Raw genomic sequence first — 22,100 nt, 5'->3', positions numbered from 1 at the left:
GGCATTTGAAAACTAAAAAGTATTGTGCTTGAATGATGCTGCATCCACACCCCTAGATGTCAGTGTAAATCCAAGATGTCATATTAAAAGAATTACAGAGTGCACCTTTAAGCTTTGCCTGAAAATCATTCTATTATAATTAATGCACTGATAATGTCCAATATCATTTAAACAGTGGAATAAACAAATCCTTGGATTATAAATAGAAAGTAATTATTATTATTATTATTTTATTAAAAAAAGGCCATTTTCCACAATGTTATCAATATTCACGTGATATATGATAAGGATTAACAATGTTGGCTTAATGTGATTGCAGGTTTATGAAGTGTTAGTTAAAGGCTGGTGTCTAGTGTAATCCAAAACCATATCTTTAATCATGATCTGTAGTTTATATTAATCCCCTTATCCTTTGATCTAGGGCTAAAATTATTTATTTATTTTTTAAATTAAAAACTTTAAATGCATTATTGCTTTTACAAAAAAAAATAAAAATAAAAGTTTGTTGTTTAATGCTGCATTCACTCTTTTGTTAGTCTGCATTTTTTATGCAAAACTGTTGATTTATATACATGTATATAGACTCATTATATCATTTCTCTCTCTCTCTCACTCTCTCTCTCTCTCTCTCTCTCTCTCATTTACACTCACACTCTTCTCAGCTGACTCTCTGAAGCTCACTTTCACAAAGGCCAGATGGAGGTTCACCCAACAGTATCTGATGTCACCAAGACAGTCTGCCACAGGGAAGCAATGACACCCAAGTATGTCTGTTTGAGTGCCTGCACTGGTGTTACTGCTTAACACAGATGGCAAGAGGTAATATTTAGTTTCAGGACACAATATTCCCAGATACATTTTTTTAAACTGACATCCCTTTTTTTCTCTTATGGGTTCTGATGTGCATGTACAACTCTGATGTATGTCTGCCCACATATTCTCTGGTCTTTTCCACACAGAAAAAAAATAAATAATTGCTTTATACATAAAATGAGTTAACATATTGCAAGTAGTGCATAGTAAACCCTGTGAATCTCCACGGTTTACAGCTAATTTCCAACAATGCCTAAAAACAGGGTTGTGTCAATTTCAAGCTGTATTGCCCATAATGCAATTGCATTCACACACATCCATACCTCATTATCCATGGTGCAGTCACACACAACACACCACTCCATCAACGCATCACCATGAGAGGTGTCAAATACAAGTGACCCAAACCCAGAATCTAACCCCAAACCCACTCAGTCATATTCACAGCTGCTTTACGCATGTGTCCAATTCCTAAAATTAGACTTAAAAAATTACTGATGGATGAAGAAATATGCTCCATCCACACATTGCTTCATCACAATGAAATTGTGCACCCACGCATCATCTGGAGATAAATGTGCTGAGTCCCAGTTTCTGACCAGCGACATGAGCCTTAACAATGCCCTACTTCTAAGGACCAGTGAGTATATCCCATTGGTAAAAAAATCTGAATTTTTTCTCCTAAACAGCAGATTATCTGAGCTATGGTATGCATTAATATTTTAGCTGTATTACAACAACTTATTATTGTTATTATTATTATTATTATTTCTCTTAATGAAATTTAGGAGAAACAACTGTGACAAAGTTATTACAAAGATATATGGATAAAACATTTGAGAGCTCCATTAAATCTATGAAAGAGCAACCTCTGAGCAATACAATTTTCCTCTGGGATACCGCATTACTCATTGCATCTTTACAGTGCTGTGTAGCTTTTACCACAAAGGACCGAAATACCTTTACCTCTTACTGTAAATATTTTATCCAAAAACATTATCTGTTTCATTTCCCTCCTGCTAATCAATTACCATTAAAGCCTTGGCTCAGTAAAAGGAATCAGTTCTCGGCAGTGACTTAGAAAGTGGTGGAATAGTGCATATTAAAGTGTGGCTATTGACCTCAAAGTTAGATGAGAGAGAGAGAGAGAGAGAGAGAGAGAGAGAGAGAGAGATACGAGACAGACCACTGATGGCTTTGATAAATGTCCTCCCATAGATGAGTCATAGGGGACATTATTTAAAATCAATTTGGCTTTTTCTCTCTGCCCTGGAGTGGCCTGGCACCTCTGAAAGCTCTGTAGCCTGATTTTAAGAGGACAGTGACAACCTTTTGTATGTGGCTGTTTACGCAGGGGGTTAATGTAGCTCAATTACATGCACATTCCTTATGTCATCACTCTCGACCCATTGGCCTCTATTTTAATAATCAATTGGATTACTGTAATGCATAAAGGAAGGTTAATCCATATGTCAGGTATACAATTATCACTCATAGACTGGGTACAAAGGAGCTGAAGCTGCATGTCATCTCAGAATTTTCACTTACATGGAGCAGTCAACTTTAAAGGGATAGTTCACCCAAAAATGAAAATTCTCTCATTATTTACTCACCCTCATGATATCCCAGGTGTGAAAAATATCTTAGCTCAGTAGGTCCTTAAAATGCAGGTGGATGGTGATCCGATTTTTGAAGCAGCAGTCAGCATAAACGTCATCAATACGATTCCAGCTGTTAAATTAATGTCTTCTAAAGTGATATGTTTTTGGTGTAAAAAAACCTACTGTGCTAAAATATTTTCTAATTTTCTTCAAATGTGTTCTGGTGAACAAAGAAAATCATACACACCTGGGACATCATGAGGCTGAGTAAATAATGAGAGAATTTTCATTTTTGGGTGAACAATCCCTTTAAAGGGACAATTCACCCCAAAACAAATAATAACTGTCATTATTTACTCACCCTCATGTACTGTATTTTGAAACTTTTATTTATTTTTTTCATTTTTTTAGTGGAACACAAAAGATGTTAGGCAGCCTAAAGACTGACAGCCTAAATCACCATTCACTCTTATTGTATTGGGTAAACTATTCCTTTAAGATTGATTGTAAAATGGGTGAAAAACTATGATACTTTTGTTGTTGAAGTATAGTGTTGTCATTTAAACAGCCTGTAGAGTACATCAAATACAATTCATGGTCTATTCACATACATGATATTTCTAAGTAAAACCATTTTACTTCAGACAAATGGGACAAATAAAATGTGTGGAGTAGTTGAGCAGCACGTCAAGACTTAAGAAACAGGAGTCCTTTAGCGGGTGATGCATCACATGATAAAACGCACCTGTTCAATGTAGACAGCGTTATTGATTATAACAGGAGTGATTGAGTTTTGATGTCATGTAACGCTCGTGCGGTGTTGAGATGATGCTAGAAACAGTCAAAAGTTGGAGTTTGGTATCGGATGTGAACAGTGTGCCGACCCTGGATACAGCTGCAATCTGTTGGGCATGTTTAACACAGTGGCTTGCTAGCCTCTTCCTCCTTAACCCTTTAGCCCGAGTAAGTGGTTCCTTCCTCATGGGACTCAACTGTCCAAACTGTCTGCAAATGCCTCTGGCACTTAGTCTCAGTCTCACACCAAATGGCTATCAGATTTAAAATGATCCATTTTAAAAAGTCAGCAGCTGGCCACACAAGCTGGATATCGGACACACACACTCTTTGTCTCTCGCTTTCTGTTTCTCTCGTTCTCACTCACTCCTACGCTCTCTCTTTCAACACATTAACTAACACAATTAAACCCTGGGAAATGGCAGAGATCACCCTGATTTTCCATTATATATAGCATCAGTAGTCTTCCATTTCAAGGCTGTGAATTTTTATACTGCAAATTGACAAATACAAGATTATGGCCTATGTGGAAGCTGCATGCATGTACACATGACCTTGAAAAAGCCCTTGGTCTGAAAATAATCACACATCCATCAAACAAAATGCTAACAATTTCACCAAAATGAGACTCAGAAACCTGACAATGATATGTTATCACGTGTTATCAGCATCTTGAAAACAAAGTCAATGTGATTTATTTACATTTGCTAAATACTAAATCATGGTGTCAATTTCAAACCTAAAGCTTGCATCTTATTCACTAACCACTCTCAATACAGCTTAACCAGGAGCCAGGTGCTAAATGTGCTGAAATTAAATACTAAATATGGCATAAGTATTGCCTTTTTTTTTTTTTTTTAGCACAAAAGTGTTGTTTTTACTATAGACAAATTAGGCTTATTTTAGAATGTGCCTTATTGACAAAATTCAGTGCTATTTGCCTAGTGCATTTAAAATCATGCTATTACCGTTTGCGGAAAGCAATCTGAAATATTTTATAAAATGAATATATTTGTGAACATTTTCTTAGGATCATGGCAGCAGTTATCCATCATGATCAAATAATAATGCACAATGTACAGTACATTGCATTCAAATTTACTTTTGGCATTTTAAGAGCTGATTCAGGTGTCTGGATCACAGTTGTTGTCAGTATTTTGCTTGTGTTGTGTTTTGGCCTCTAGAAGTCCTCATGGTGCTCTCATGCCCAGCTTACTCAACTTGTAATTAGTGTGATTAGATTCACATGTGTCTCATTCAGCTGTGTGTATTTAAGTGACTCTGTCTCATAGTTTCTTTGCTTGGTGTTTAGTTGTTCTGAAGCCAGTTGCCTGAGTAAGTGTTTGCTAATGCAGACATTTTATTATCGCTTGCCTTTGGATTATACCCTTCTCTGTTTTATTTTTTGTGGACTTTCTCCTCTGGAGTTTTTTGCTTTAAGAGCTTTGGAATTTTGGAACGTTTTTGTAGAATGCCCTTTTTGGACTGGTTTTGTTTTTTTGAGAATTACATTTTGCTGTTTTTGCTCCAGCTGTGGATTTGTTGCTTGAACTTTTTTATTATAATAAATTCTGCATCTTATCTAAGTGCATCTTACTGTTGGGTTTACCATCCTCCCAGTGGCTCAAGGATTGAGAGTCTGACTCTCATGCTGGAGACCTGAGTTCAAATCCCAGCCCTGACAGAAATGCCAAGCCAACATGAACCCAGAGACACCCAGCATGCAAGAGCTCTTCACTTCTATAGTTCAGCATGAGTCTCAGTCCAACATCATGAAGCTGTGCTAGTCCAATAGGAGGCCTTGATGGTTAAGCATGTCATGACCTCTGTCTGTCAGATCTTTAAGCTGCTGCTTCTGTACCATTCCTGGGTCCTCAAATGTTAGTTACCCTTCCTACCTCCACCACAATGCTTCTTGGGAGACCCTAGTGCTTGTAGATTCCTCACTCAGTGTTTGCTCACATTTGAGCTACAGCCATCATCCTTCCCTTCAGACAGGGCCAAGATTGCATATGTCATCGCTTTCCTTTCTGGTAAGGCCCTGGGCAACAGCTTTGGAAGTCCCAGAGCCCTTTCTGCTCAAGTTCTTCTGCATTTGAAGAGGAGTTCAAGCAGGTCTTTGATCATGAGCAGTGTCTAAACGACTGCTGTCCCTCCAGCAGGGTAGTTGCAGTGCTATAGAACATGTCATCCATTTTCGCAGCAGGGAGTGGCTGGAACAATGAGTCTCATGGTGTTTCCAGAACGGTCTTTCCAAGGCACTCCAAGATGCTCTTGCAACATGAGAGCCTACCAGTGATCTCGAGACCCTCATTGACTTTGTGGTCTGGCTGGATAATTATCTGAGGGGAAAGTAACTTGAGTCTCCAGGTTTTTTTTTTTTTTTTTTTTTTTTTTAAAACGCATCCTGTCAATTAACTTCCCACAGAAATTACATCCATCACAAGGATTTCCAAAACCTATGCAGTTGGGTGGTACTCTGATCTCTCCATTGGAATGTGACCACCGCATGAAAGAGCGGCTCTCGGGAAACGCTCGGTCCCATACAGGCAAGGAAGGACTGTAATGGGAATTACTGCCATTTCCCCACCTTCCAATTCAGGATTGTTTCTCCCCATCACACTCACTTGGGGAAATCATAAGCATCAACTCAAGGCCTTGGTGGATTCAGGTGCAGCTGGGAACTTTATGGACTTATCTCTTGCTAGGAGTCTCCAGATCCCCTCTGTCTCACTCGCTATCCCTCTGACAGTTACTGCACTGGATGGAACACCTCTGGGTCCTGGGAAGGTAACACTTCTTACCTCTCTCCTTCACCTCTCTTCGCCAACACCAGGAGGAGTTGTGTTTCCATCTGATACAGTCTCCAGAGTTCCCTGTGATCCTTGGTCACCCCTGGTTTCTCCATAACCCTCATCTTGACTGGTCCACTGGTGCAATCCTCAATTGGGGTCCCACTTGTCATGTCACCTGTTTGATCCAGAGTTCCCCTGACCCTATTTGAGTCTCAAGAACCCCTAGACCTATCAAGTCCCCACTTGGTACCACCACCTCAAGGCAGTCTTCAGTAAAATGATGTCCTTGGAGACATGCTCAAACAGTATGTGTTCTTCTATCTGGACTTGTATATAAAAAAAAAAGTTCCCCAAATTCCCTCAATGAGCACGTGGAGCATGTCAGGAAGATTCTTGGGCGCCTCCTCGATAATCACCTTTGTCAAACCTGAGTGTGAATTCCATGTGACCCAAGTATAGTTCCTGGGATTCATCATTAAGCCTGGCCATATACAAATGGATCCCCAGAAAGTTCAAGCAGTCATTGATTGGCCCACTTCCTTGTCTGAGAAGGTGCAGCGATTTCTTGGCTTTTCCAACTTTTACCGCAAATTCACTTAACTTCAGCTCTGTGGTGGCTCCCCATCATCTCCCACTAAACGGAGTAATGCTGGGTTTTGCTGGAGTCCTGAAGCACCGTCGGCCTTCAATGAACTCCAACTCCGTTTTACTTCAGCACCCATTCTTACTCTCCCAGACAAACTCTTCATTGTGGGGGTGGATTCTTTGGATGTGGGTGTTGGAGCAGTGCTTTCCCAGAGGGGGGAGGATAACAGACTTCATCCATGTGAATTCCTTTCACACCGCCTTACACCAACAGAGAGGAAGTACCATGTGGGAGACCGTGAGTTATTGGCTGTTAAATTGGCACTCGAAGAATGGAGACATTGGCTTGAGGGGGGCCAAACACCAATTTTAAGTACTCATTGACCACAAAAATCTAGAGTACATTCAGCAGGCCAAGTGACTCAACCCTTGTCAGGCATGCTGGTCTCTATTCTTCAGCCGGTTTCAGCTTATTTTATCCTACCGCCCCGGCTCCAAAAACATTAAATCTGATGCTCCGTCTCGAGTATATGCAAGCAGTAACCAAGAAGATCCTATCACACCCGTTATCCCGAGTTCCAAGATAGTGGCCCCTGTAAGATGGGAACTTAAATACAGTAAGACAAGCCCAGGCCAGGGAACCAGATCCAGGAGGGGGGCCAGCCAACTGCTTGTTTGTCCCTAAAGCTGTTCACTCTCAGGTTCTCCAGTGGGGTCACTCCTCTCGTCTGACCTGCCATCCAGGCACTACTCACACCCTTTAATTCCTCCAGAGACTGTTTTGGTGGCCGACCATCAAGGAGGATACCAGAACCTTTGTAAGCGCCTGTCCCACATGCAATCAGGGGAAGGTCTCATTGCTCAGCTCAGGGGTTGCTCCATCCTCTCTCTAGACCTCAAAGACCCTGGTCACACCTCCCATGAATTTCGTTACCGGACTCCCGCCATCCCAAGGTAACGCCACCATTCTGGTCATTGTTGACAGATATTCTAAGGCTGGCAGATTCATTCCCTTGCCCAAATTACCACTGCTAAAGAGACTGTGGAGTTGATCATTAACCATATTTTTCAAGTTTTTGGCATCCCACAGGACACTTTCTGATCGAGGCCCTCAGTTTTCCTCGCATTCCGTCAACTTTTGGGGGCAACAGTGAGCCTATCTTCAGGATTCTATCCTGAGTCCAATGGCCAAATGGAGAGGTTAAACCAGGATCTGGAGACTGCTGAGGTGCATGGCTGCCAATAACCCATCCTCCTGGTCATCCTTCATTATGTGGGTGGAGTATGCCCACAACACTCTACACTCTTTGGCTACAGGCATGTCTCCCTTCAAATGCCAATTTGGTTATGCCCCTCCACTTTTCCCAGACCAAGAAGTTGAAGATGGAGTTCCCTTCGCACTGCAGTTCATCCGCTGCCCTCTGACTTGGAAGAAGGCTCGACACAAGCTTCTTAGAGTCTCTCAGCAGTACCAGCGACAGGCTAATCGTAGACGCAGACCTGCCCCCTCTCTGCGTCCCGGACAGAGTTTGGATCTCCACAAAGAACCTTCCCTTACAAGTGGAGTCCCGCAAACTCTCCCAGTGATTCATTGGGCCTTTCAAATTGGCAAAGGAAGTTAACCCTGTTACTTGCCATTTATACTTGCCTAGGTCCTTAAAGATTAATCCCAAATTTCATGTCTTCCTTCTAAAACCTGTTTTGTCTTCTCCTTTTGCTCCGGCAGGTAAACCACCTCCTCCTCGCATCATTGAAGGCCAGCCAGCTTGCACGGTCCACCGAATACTGGATTCTCATCGGGTGCAAGGATCACTTCAGTATCTTGTGGACTGGGAAGGCTATGGCCCGGAGGAGCATTCCTTGGTTCCTGCCAGAGACATCTTGGACCCCAAATTCATTCAGGACATCCACGCTCAAACCCGATCGTCATGGGAGGAATGTCAGGAGCTGTTCCTGGGGGGGGGGGGGGGGGTCCTGTCAGTATTTTGCTTGTGTTTTGGCCTCTAGAGGTCCTCATGGTGCTCTCATGCCCAGCTTATTCCACTTATAATTAGTGTTATTAGGTTTACGTGTCTCGTTCAGCTGTGTGTATTTAAGTGACCCTGTTTCCTAGTTGCCTGAGTAGGTGTTCTGTAACTCAGACATTTTATTATCTCTTGCCTTTGGATTATACCCTTCTGGTGTGTGTGTGTGTGTTTATTATTATAATTAATTCTGCATCTCAACTTCTAAGTGTGTCTTACTGTTGGGTTCACTATCCTCCAGTGGCTCAAGGATTGAGAGTCTGACTCTCATGCCAGAGACCCGAGTTTAAGTCTTGGCTCTGACAGTTGTAGAGCGATGTTGTGCCTAAACTGTACATCATGCCATATCCACACAACATGATCCAACAGGAAGTTGGCATGTTGTTTCTGGTAACCTAGGATCAGCCACATTATGCAGACTCCCGTCAAGCAGCATGTCCTATCAGACATCTTTGTAAACGTTATGTTTACTCCACTTAGTTAGGTTTGGGTTGGGGGTACAAGTTATAAAACATGCATTCCTCTTCACTGTATTACTGTCTGTACAGCTGAAAACCGCTCTCTTCACAACTTTCATTTGGTGCCTCTCCGTGGACATTACACCCAGAAAATGGAGCTCACCTGTGCCCATACACACAACACTTACCACTTTGGCTACCGAGGGCATCTTTTCAAATTTTGGTAAGCACCAATCGATTTTTAGCTTAAAGTCAACCAACTGTTTCTGATAGTATTTTTTTTTTTCACTGTGAGATCAGTCTGATCCACAACCTAGCACTCAGAAATGGCCCACAGTATGGTGAATTGCACTGTGCAAATTGCATTACGCTATTTTTATGGGCACATTTGCACTGTTTCCTGACTTTCATAATTAATTTAGTGAATTGGGTGCTAAAACAACAGACAGGATGTGCAAATAAATGTCACTATCAGCAGGCACAATTTATTCTTTGTGAATTCCCCCTGTATTTATCTGCTAATAAAGTAAGGTCATACACCAGCCAGCATAATGTGTGGGTATTTAATAGACAATTTGTGTACAGAATACAATTATGAGGTTATTAGTGTGAAATTCTATAATGTTTTCAGATCTTCATCTCTTCACTAAAAACAAAACTTATTTTTAAACCTAATGTGCCAGATGTTTCTTGTGATGTCAGACAGGCAAGTTCAGTTCTCTTTTTCTGCAGTGGTAGTTCACTTTTCAGTTCAATACAGATATCCAATTAGCCTCTGGAGAATATGGTTCACACCAATAGTAATGGTGCTGTTCTGTGTGTAAGATTGGAACAGTCCACTTACGATAGACATGGTAAGACTCTGTGCTGAGGCAAATACACTGTACGGTACATGTGATATTGAATTGCAAAGTGATGTTTTTCACCACAAGTTTAGAGGTTAAAGTTATTCGTTTATTTGCCAGAATTTGAATTTCAGAGAGGAAACAACACTGCAGTGCTATTTATTATTGCAAAAGATGTCCTTGTTTCCATGTGAACTTCCTTTTACCCATCTCAGTCATGCAGCATAAGGCTTCACCTTACACAACCCGATTTTCCAGCACTGATATGCTAAATATTGGACACAACTTAAGTCCGCTGCGAGTAGGTCATTAGCAATTTGTCACATTCATTACAGTAATATTCAGTGCTTTGACCAAATTTCCATCTCTCACAATGAGCAAGAGGGGCCTTGTAATTAGCACCTTTACTTTTGTCTAGTTGTGCCATTTTACACATTGGGGAAAAAAAAAACAAAAAAAAAACATGTATTTACATTTCTTCTTTCTACAGGAAAAGTAATGCGAACGTCAAAGTTTAGTCGAAAAATAAAGCAATGGTAAAAAAATAAACATAATTTGTGAAGTGGAAGTATTGATTGTTTGAACATTCTTATGCGTGTTAGAGTATGATATTAATGGATTCAGAACATATGGTCTCTGGCCCAAAGGGAGGGCAGGATTCACTGACCCCTCTCACCATTCTGAGCTGTTAAAGGTTTGAAACAACAAACCAGAACATGCCAGAGGATGAGATTGATTTGCCTTAAGGCAATTCATGATGTAAATGTTTCCACACTCCACCTTATAGTCATTGCTTTAGTTTATATTGCATGCAAAATAAAATCCACATGGTGATATTTTTTTATTATGTTTTACTTTACTTGCTGTTGAGAATTGGCTCTTTGTCTCTTAATGCAAGCAAGCTGACCAAACGCACATCCGTACACTGGCACACATTGTATGGTCCAATTTAATCCAGTTAAAGTATGGAACTTAATGGATAGTACCCCTCCATATAGGTCACCTCTACATTGCTTGCCTAAGGAAAAACACACTTTAAGTCTGATCCTGTCATAACAGTTTTGAAACCATTTATTTGCTTCTTTTGCAGAGGGTAGTTGGGATTACTATCACGTGGTAAAATGGAAACATTTGTTTATTTTATTTACTTATCTATATGCACAATTCAAGCAATCTAAATGAATGTGTGAACCTCTGCACACAGGCAGAGCTGTTAATGCTCTTGCTAAACCCTCAGCAGCCCCTTTTTCTTCCTGTTTCAATGCCACATTTCCTGAAGTATCTCTCGGAGGATATTAAAGCGTTGTGACAGAGTTAATGTTCCTCTAGCAAAAGCACTGATGTAACAAAGAGAAATAGCAGGGATTTCTGGTGACTTTTGTCCTTTTCATTACAGCTGAACAAATGAAATTAATTCTTTAAAAGCTAACAGTCACTGCACATCAACCAAATGTTAATGCTAAGCTGAAAGCGGCTAAAGCTTGATATTTATTTGTATGAGCTTCAGAGAGAGGAAGGAATCGATTGTCATTGTGGAGGGTAGAGAGCACAGCCCTATTTAAAGTGTGCTTGGATATGCTTGACAGGAACTAGTCTGGATTTGGGTGACTGCTTGAGGTTTTGGAGCTCCACTTCAGTCACACTTTCTGACTGGGTCATCCAAAGTCCCAAAGCTTGTCAGATTGATTCTGTGCTTCCTTTAAGTGTGAATCATATTCTCACACTGTGTAGATGAAGACAGCATTTGCTGGCATTAGATATAATGAGAAATGCATTCTGTGTATTAGTGTGCTCAGAAGGCTTGTCTTCCTGTTAGATTTTCTTGCTTGTTTTGCAGATCTGCGTATCATTTTTGCATGGTGCCGTTTGGAAGATTTATTTGTAGAGTGAAACTGCAAGGGCGGAAATGAGTACATTACTGGAACGGTATAAACAGATAAGTACAGGGTCTTACTTCAGAAAAGACCTGTTTTGACAACAGAGCTTACCCAAAAATGTTGTTATGGCCAGAGATGTATAGTAACAAAGTACAAATACTTTGTTACTGTACTTAAGTACAGTTTTTTTTTTTTTTTTTATATATATTTGTATTTTACTTGAGTATAAATATATCTTTGGACTTTTACTTTCACTTCACTACATTTTGAAGAGAAAACTGATACTTTTATTCTGCTAAATTTCTCCAGACACTTTCGTCACTTTTGCGACTGAGCACCACAAAAAAAAAATAACAGCTGTACCTGCAAAAATGCATGCAGATCGATGATTGTGATGTGGTGTTCATTGAAAGAATCATTTGCATCGAATCTTTTAAATTTGATTCTTTGAACTGAACAAAAAGTGGTCTGAATTATTTGTTTTGCGAATCACGAATCTGAATCAAAATCACAAGCGAAGCGTGCGCCAGATTACATGTTCCATCATCTGTCTCCACTGGGGAAGACAAGGAACTGCGCGTGTGAGTAAAAAAATTTTTTTTTTTTTTTTGGACTAATTAATTTGAAAAGTCTAGGCTTAAACATTATGAAAGATGTTAAATAATAAAGCGCTGAAGAAAATGTCCAAAACTATTTATTTGTATATTTCATGAAGATGTGAATGGTCTTTGCCTAAGCAAAACTAGTTTTCTGGTGGTTGCTAAAGTGTTATATTTGCTTTGTAGCATATTTATGCTACAGTATGTGGTAACTGGGGATTTCTGGATGGTTGCTAGAGCATGCTATGCTGTTGTCAAGGTGATCTCTGCTGTGTGTTTTGGCGCTTTGCTCAGTATGTGGTTGCCAGGTTGTTACTATGCTGTTGCTAAGATGTTTCCTGTGTTTTTTACACATTGCTCTGCAGTTGACCTAGTGTTCTAGGTGGTTGTCAGGTTGTTGCTGTACTGTTGTTAAGTTGTTTTAACTGTGTTTCAGCATATTGCTATGCAGTTGCCAGGGTGTTCTGGGTGGTTGCTTATTGGCCCAAATGAAAAGAGCCCACCCCCATAAGTCTCTGTTCTGACTCCCTCCTTCAGTGTTCCAATTTTTCAGCCGCGGCCTGTGCATTTTAAGTCTAGGCCTTCAGTGCGATTAATGCCATTAAGAAAACACAGTTTCACAATGAATAAGGTATGCCCATCATACATTACGTGGCAGTCAACTAATAATACCAATTGACATTTTAAAAACACATCCACGCACAAAAGCCTGAACCAAGGAGGTCTAATACAAAGAAAAAGCTCTCTAATAATATTTGCGATTTAAAATTTTGCTTGCAATAAATTTTGCTTCGTCAGGGTACACGGTTACTTTTCAAAACTTGATCCAACACTGAATGATCAAGCAGCCTAATTTACACTTAGAAAACTCCTGATGTTGCTATAACAATGCAAAAAGCACTTAACACTTTGCTTGAAGTGAAAATCAGTCCTCCTTTCCTGTTTAATTAATCAGTTGCATGATCATGCAGAACATCTCAGGTTTCCATAAGGATCTCTTTCTCAACGGCAATACCAGCAGTGATGACAGCCGACTCGTCAGCAAGATCTCGCGCTCTTTGCTTTCAAATTACGTACATCACTTAAAGCGTGATTGCGTCACTCAAGGCCAGATAGAAGGCTTGGACTGGGACATATCCTAAAGACCACACCTACCAAGAACAAATAAATCAATCTGATTGGCTGATGAGTCTGACAATCTGACATTAGATGCACATTCATTTGCACTGTTGAGGGATTCTGCAGAAATTCTGAAGGCCTGATGGGGTGGAGCTCAGACTCACATGCTGCTTTGGCTAAGGAGCATGGCTTTGGGCATGCGATTTGTGAAACAGTTGTCACACTTTGCTTGTAAGCATCAAGGAATAAATTCTGATTTGGATGATTTTTTTTGTTTTTGTTTTTTTGTTATTCATTTGTAGATTAATTAGGAGTTGAACGTGATTGAAAATACAGAGGCAAAAAGTCAATGAAAATGAAAGGATGGAAATATATGTTACACACTTACACTGTGTAACACAATTTTTGTTCCTGGGTAGTAAGTGTTATTTCCTAATTGCTTATGCCTCAAAAGTATAGAAAATGGCTATTATTCCCCAATAACTTTGCTTTTGTGGCCAGGACAGTGATATTTTGAAATGTACCTATTTCCAATGTGAAAAAGGGCGAATTTGTGTCTTTTCGTTCACATAAAGTCAGAAAAAAACAATATATGAATCCAAATTAACATGTATTTATACTAAAGTAATACAAAAATGACTACAAAAGATTTAGAACTGAGTAGTTTTTCGAGATTTATGATTATACTGTAAATCACTTTCACGAATCAGCCCCCAAATGTAGTCTCCCTTCATGTTCTCGTTATACTGTCCTCGGTAGCGGCGTTCAAAGTCCAGTATATCCTGATGGAAGTGCTCACCTTGCTCCTCCGAGTACTCTTCCATGTTCTCAAAATCAAATCAAATCACTTTTATTGATTTGATAAATTCTCCTTGAATTTATTTGAGGGACATCCTACAGCCCATTGTTCTGTAGTTCTCAACCAGCTCCACATAGTTTTCAGTCTTGTGATTGCCCAGTAATCCCCGAACCACAGCAACAAAGCTGTTTCAAGCTGCTTTCTCCTTACTAGTGAGCTTCATGAGGAATTCATTGCACTCCATGATCTTCTTTATCTGTGGTCTGACGAAGACACCGGCTTTGAACTTTTCCTCAGACAGCTTAGGGAAGAAGTCTTGAAGGTACTTGAAGGCTGCCGACTCCTTATCTAGAGCTCTGACAAATTGTTTCATAAGGCCCAATTTGATGTGCAGTGGTGGCATCAGCACCTTCCGGGGGTCCACCAGTGGTTCCCACTTGACGTTGTTCCTCCCCACAGAGAACTCAGTCCACATCCTTGTCGTTTTCTCATGAGCTACTTTAACTTTTACTTAAGTCAATTTCCATGAAGGTATCTTTACTTTTACTCAAGTATGACAAATGGATATTTTATACAACACAGGTTATGGCTGGGCAAGAAGGTCGTAGTTGTATGTATTCGATTAATATTCCAAACTCATTATAGCAGGCAAAGTCCATATCCTTGATGCTCATCTTGATAAATTCAAGGAGAACATGGGAGTGTACTCGGAGGAGCAAGGCGAGAGCTTCCATTATGATATACTGGACTTTGAACGCCGCTACCAAGGACAGTATAACGAGAACATGATGGGAGACTACATTTGGGGGCTAATTCATGAAAGTGATTTACAGTATAATCACAAATCTCAAAAAAACTACTCAGTTCTAAATCTTTTGTAGTCATTTTTGTATTACTTTAGTATAAATACATGTTAATTTGGATTCATATGTTGTTTTTTTCTGACTTTATGTGAACGAAAAGACACAAATTTGCCTGTTTTCTCATTGGAAATAGTTAAATTTCAAAATATCACTGTCCTGGTCACAAAAGCAAAGTTTGTGCGGAATAATAGCCATTTTCTATACTTTTGAGGCATAAGCAATTAGGAAATAACACTTATTACCCAGGAACCAGAAAAAAAAAAAAGAATTGTTACAGTGTTATTAGGCATGTTACGCCAGCAGAGAAGGCTTTGCTGGCCCTGAGAAATCACCACTGCAATTTTTATGGACTTTATGGACATTTACACTCATCCCATAAATATGATCATTCTGATGTGAATTGAATGTGCCATTAAAGGCATTTAAAAATGAAAATTTTTCATTTAAAAATGAAAATTCTCTCAATTTTCTCACCCTCATTCGATCCATGATGTGTATGACTTTCATTTTTTTTCTGCAGAACACAAACAAAAAAAGATTTTCTGAAGAATATTCCTGTTATGTAGGTCAATTCAATGTAAGTGAATGGTGGCCAGACTTTGAAGCTCCAAAAAGCACATGAATGTAGCATAAGAGTAATCCATAAGACTGCAGTGGTTTCACCAATGTCTTCTGAATGGATCAAATTGGTTTTGGGTGAGAACTGACCAAAATATATCTTTTTTCTTTTTTTTTTTACTATAAATCTTGGCGATCATGATTTCAAGCTCGATTGCACTTCCTATAGCACCATCTAGGGCTCTGCGCATGCCTCAAGCACTAGAAAGTGAAATCAAGCTTGAAATCATGATCATGCCTGGAGATTGCAATGGCAAGATATACAGTGAAATGAGTTACAGTTTGGTTTGTTCTCACCCAAAACCAACTGAATCACTTCAGAGGATTTAACCACTGTAGTAGTATGGATAACTTATGCTCCCTTAACATGCTTTTTGTAGCTTGAAATGTCTGTCCATCATTCACTTGCATTGAATTGACCTATAGAGCTGAAATATTCTTTGTATGTATTCTGAGATTAAAGAAAGTCATACACATCTGGGATAGGATGACGGTGAGTAAATGATCAAGCACCACCAATCAAATAAGTTGCCATGGGTTTAATGAACTGTTCTGTAATTTATGCAATTTACTTATACTTTTGATACTTAAAGGAATAGTTCACCCAAAAATGAAAATTTGCTGATAAAAACTCAAATACATCTTGGATGGCCTGAGGGTAAATAAATTATCAGCAAATTTTCATTTTTGGGTGAACTATTCCTTTAAGTAAATTAAATATCAGTTACTTTAATACTTTTACTTAAGTTGTTTTCTCATGAGCTACTTTAACTTTTACTTAAATCAATTTCCATGAAGGTATCTTTACTTTTACTCAAGTATGACAAATGGATATTTTATACAGCACAGGTTACGGCTGGGCAAGAAGGTCATAGTTGTATGTATTCGATTCATATTCCAAACTCATTATAACAGGCAAATCTCTAGATGGATGAGAAAGAGAAGGGATTAAGTTTTCTTGTCTCTCTATGCGTTTGTTATGTGTATGCACCAATGCTGTGACCCCTAACACACACTCTCTCTCCACTGTGCTTACATGAGCATGGAGCGAGGCTAATTCGCCACAGCAATGTGATAATTAACATCAAACAGGAAGCATGTGAATCCACCTTGCACATTTTGCTGTGGTCTGTTTGCAAGTCTTTGTCGAGTAAGAGGAATTGAAACACCATTTGACATGTGATACATGAGTTAAACTTCGAGCAGGCACAAATCTGCCATTTAGGAAACGCTTGCTGTGCCAATTATTTAGTGCTGTAAAGGCGCAGAGCTGTCAGCTTGGTATTACTCCTGTTAAAATCAGAGGTTCTGGAACACAACTTTCAGAAGAAGCTAAATTAATTAATTCTTCTAAAGCCAAATATTCACAACAAATGTGTTCTTTCGTTAATAAACACTTGACACAGCACAATGGATGGAACAGAATGCAGGCATCTCGAGATGCATTTTTAAAAGTTGAAGTTCTTTTAAAGGTGATCAAAGTAATTTTTCCCCATTTAAAAATGTTTAACTCCTGAAGAAATTAATTGTAATTTTTAAACATATGTATAAAATCATGACCACTCACATGAGATAAGGACTCTAGTCAAATCAGTAACCTTATAGACCATTTCAAGAATGTAAACAAAAACAAAGGAATTACAACAGTCCAAACGTATTTCCGGATCCTTTCAACAAAGTATCTTTTTCAAGGCAAGTCGGTCCACTCGGCAGCCATCTTTGGAATGTTCTTGGGCAGTTTGGGCAGCTATTTTTCTGTGTAAACAAGCGTCATGAAAGTGCAGCTCCTATCTACTTGAATGGGGAAAGACCGAAATCTCCAAAATGGTTGGTCAAGATTACGATAAAAGAACATATTTCAAATAAGCAGTAAAATCTGACAACACTGTGTGGCTGGATGAGCAAGAGACGGACATAGTGGGTGTGGCGACAGGCCTTGTTGAGGCATTTATTTAAAATGAGCGGCCCGGCTTCCCTGGGCCTCAAAACTTGAGGAGAATAGCAGCCCGGTATCCTGGCCCATCGGATGCGACACATGCTCCAATCCCCGGCATCGCATCTAACTCACGGGGAAACGGAAAATTCACCGTGGGTGATGAAGATCCACAGGAGGGGCGTGTCATTCTATCACAACTGGTATAATAAATTGTGCGTCTTTAACTCAGATTACGCTAATAAAATGCAATTTTACCATTTTGTATAGCTAATGTGCATGCGCATTCTCGAGTTGATTGACGGGCGATTTCTGTATCTAAAAGGTGATTTGCTATTTTACCTGTAAGGCGGAACTTCCTTTCTACATCCGTTGATCACTGGCTGCCATTGGGATTTCCAATTTCTCCCATTCATTTTAATATAAAGTTGCCCATCTCTGTTAAATAGTCTCTGTTTTGACAAACATGAAATGTTCATGGAACAGTAACGTTACTTGACATCACCAATGAACAGTCCATGAAATGGTCTATAAAATGTATTTTATTCTACATGGGGGCTGCCATTTTAGAATCACTGACCAGCTAAATACTTCTCGCTTAATCTCAGTAACTGTCTTGTTATTGGACACTTTCACTTTTGGATTAATCATGGCTGATTGTGAATAGTGAATTTCTACAATGGCATCTGTAATTGAAAACTATTGATTTTGAATGATGCTGCATCCAGTCCACTAGGAGTCACTGTAAATCCAAGATGACATGAACAAAAAGTTACTGAGTGCACCTTTAACTTGATTCAGCGTCTCAAACGCACAGTGCTTCTGTGCGAGATGCAAAAAGAGATGCAACGCAATGTCAAACACATCTGTCTAGCGTGCGTTAACATAGAAAAACATTTTAAAAAAACAGTGCAGACGGATGCAAAATGCATTAGTTGTGAACGGCCCCATAAGATATATTAAAGCCTTGTACTAGGCAGATCTTGTAAATATCAGCATGTGTAAATAAAACAATGAGACATTAGAGGCTATATATATATCATATTTTATTAGGTAAGCAAGGTGGCAGTAATATTTATCATAATTTAAGGAAAGCAACGTACTGTTGCAGTATTATAGGATTTGGCTTCGAACATGGCTCATCCTATCAGATAACTGTTTTATAATCCAGTTCTTAGTCAGTGGCTCATCTGTTACCCAATTATGGATCAATCAGCATCCTGTTGTTGTTAGAATATAAAACTGGTGAATCTTCCTCTTAGCATTATCTCCTTTAAAAAATATATTATTTGCAGAGGTGAAGCGCCTGTGCTCTAGCTTTATTTAATTTAATCCATTAAATCAGGTAAAATTGGACTAATAACATAAACGAGAGTGAACCAAAACAAGACATAAATATCCCAAGCTATTGTATCAACCTTACACAATTTAGCTCCTGTGTATAACTCTAAAATGTACTTAAATTGAATTTAACTGTTAGATTACAAAAGTTGCATTTTACTTATTTTAATCAGCGGTCAAATTGGCTATTTACAGTAATACTGAGTGCCCATCAGAATTCCTCAATGTTGTAATGCTTTCCAACATGAGTTTGGAGCTTGAGAGGAAATTAGGTATTCATACATTTGAAAGCGGTAACTGGATTCAAGTCAATGAAATTCACACTCAATCATGTAGAGGTACATGGGCAATGGGGCCCATTAATCATTTTCACCAATGCCATTTTTTACACCGTAATCCATAGCTTGTGAACCTGTAGTAATTCATTATTAAACAGCTACTATTATCTCCTGTGTAAAAAAAAAAAAAAAGCATGCAGAGGCTACCAAGGTCCCAGTAATGCATTACAGAGTGGCATGGAGGGTACATGTTTCTTTCAGTGCCATGGCACTCCACAGCAATGCGTCCCTCTCTTTATGGTCTCAGAGTTATTATTGAGTGCTGCTTGTCTTTTATACAGAGTTTCAGACAGCTTTCTGTGCTGTGTTGATTGGCAGAATAAATTAAAGCATAGTATATCTGATGCAGAACTGGTTAAAATAAAAATTTTAATCTAGCAATCTTTTTACCAGTGACATGCATGTTAACATACTACAGATTAAACTGTTCAATGAATATTCAATGGGCCACTAGAATGCAGTTAAAATTAGCCTTTTTCCAAATTATAGTGGAGGTGGACAGAAATGATAGAAGTTTATGACATGATAAGACACTGTATTTCAAGAGAGATCTGTTATAAAATAGGTCTAAATAGGTAATTGTTACAATGATAAAAGATTTTGGTCATGGCAACTTTACATTTTAAGTTCAGTGACATTTACTTAAAATAATTAACTAAAACAAAAATTGGTTTTAACTACAAATACCCTTTTGTGGTGCATATTAATAGAAAATGAGTGAGAGAGAGCGAGAGAGGCAGAAACAGAATGTTGTGACAGATAAATAAACATCTATGGCGAGTGCCACCTTGTCTGCCTTATTTTCCCCTGAGGGGGGCAGAGGGTTGGGTGGGCAGAGGTCAGAGCAAAGGTGCCGTGAGCTCCTCAACTAAGAGCTAAGCTTGGACATAAAGAGCTCTCAAATCAGCCATGTACACGGACCCTCATGTCATGCCATTATCAGCCTAATGATGTACAAAGAGAGAGAGAGAGAGAGAGAGAGATTTAACACAAATGTATTTAGTCACAATTCATAGCTTACACAGATATATTCGCAAAATAAAGAGAATAAAAAAATAAATAAATAAATAAAACATTAAAATATTCAACAAAAAAAAGCTGACCCTCAAAAACCACACATAAAATATCCTTAAAGCCCCAAATATCACAGAAACACATCGCATTATTCACAAGATTATAATAAGCAAATTAAATTGTAATCCTTCCCACCACCAGATTTCTAAACATCACTTCAATATCACTAGTACAAAGTTTTTGCCCCTTATTCTTCCTCGTTTTCCAAATTGACAACTTTGCTGTTCCTAACAAATAATTTATTAAACATGTCTTCCTCCTCATTGAATACCTATACTTGACACTCCCAAAAAATTTACTTCGTTAAATTCTTGAAACAAGTCATTAAGAAAATTAAAAAGACCTTGTAATCTACCGCATTAAAAAAATAAATGTTCTAAGTCAGGGGTTTTCAAAGTGTGGGGCACACCTCCCCAGGAGGGCACTAGAGCATGTCAGGGGAGACGCAGAGAGTGGTACAAATTTTTATTAAATAATTAATATGTATATGTATTGAGTTTACCTATTATATTATATTTAAACAGTTCTGAAAATAATAGGCAAAAAATTTTTAAAATATTTATCAAGAATCTTTGTGAAGATTCTCTGATATTTGTCAAGCCCACCAATAAAGCAGACATGACACATTAGTCTGTAATTACAATGGAGCTGTTTCTGAGACCACCAAATTCTAATCCTTCAGTTTCAGGGGTCAAACCCAAAAGACGACGATACGATGAGCAGTATTTAAGTTTAGGATTTACATGGACAGGATCAGTTGATGCACCACGACCTTTATGTGTTGTTTGTCAGGAGATTTTAGCTAATGACAGCATGCGACCTGCTAAACTCTGCAGACACCTTGACGCAAGCATGCTGAGGTAGCAGGAAAACCTCCAGAGTTTTTCCAAAGAAAACTTCAAGCCTTTCAAGGTCAGAAAAAGTTGTCAGAGAATTTGTGAAATTAAATGTAAAGGCCACTGAAGCTTCATAGCACATTGCGCTGCATATTGCCAAGGCGGGCAAAGCACATAACATTGGAGAGACATTGGTTCTGCCAGCAGCCAAAGATATGTTTGCCTTGATGGTAGGAGAGGCAGCGGATTCTAAGCTTGATTCTGTTCCACTCTCTGACAACACAGTGGGTCAGCGCATCTTTGACATGGCACAGGATGCGAAGGAGCAAGTGTTAGACAGTATCAGGCACAGCCCATTTTTTGCACTCCAGATCGACGAATCCACTGATGTGGCCATATGTGAGGTACGTGAAAAAACGTGGACATTAAAGAAGAGTTTCTGTTCAGTAGTCCTTTGCCCACCCATACACACACACACACACACACACATTCACACACCTACACCTCCTCTCTGTTACAGACCTATTGACTGGTTTGACTGAGATGGACCGCAATTGGAATTTCAAATTATGTTCTTTTTTTTTTTTTTTTTTCTAGGAACTATCATTGTTTTTGCTGCATTTTTTCTCCACCATTGTAAAAATGATATAATATAAAAAGTTTAATATAAAAAAATTTATATTCAGTGTCATAATTCAGTTAATAACTTCTGCTTTTTTCTTGTAAAACAATAAATGATAAAAATTATTAAATAATGTCAAACAATTGTCTGACAATCTGTTCAGAT

The 22,100-nt window shown here is 38.9% G+C and overlaps 1 long non-coding RNA gene across 1 annotated transcript in view; it reads left to right on the top strand.

Annotated features, from left to right (window-relative positions):
* The window catches only part of LOC127440494 (uncharacterized), a 58,920-nt gene that overhangs the window by 15,029 nt on the left and 21,791 nt on the right, over nt 1-22,100 (top strand). Inside the window, exon 2 of the long non-coding RNA XR_007897139.1 lies at nt 663-819. This is a non-coding gene — a long non-coding RNA (uncharacterized LOC127440494). The remainder of the gene's footprint in view (nt 1-662; nt 820-22,100) is intronic.

Source organism: Myxocyprinus asiaticus, chromosome 5, assembly GCF_019703515.2.
Source record: "Myxocyprinus asiaticus isolate MX2 ecotype Aquarium Trade chromosome 5, UBuf_Myxa_2, whole genome shotgun sequence".
Classification (NCBI taxonomy): Eukaryota; Metazoa; Chordata; class Actinopteri; order Cypriniformes; family Catostomidae; genus Myxocyprinus; species Myxocyprinus asiaticus.
The sequence above is the reverse complement of the archived record's forward strand: the minus strand, read 5'-3'. Positions and strand labels throughout refer to the sequence as shown.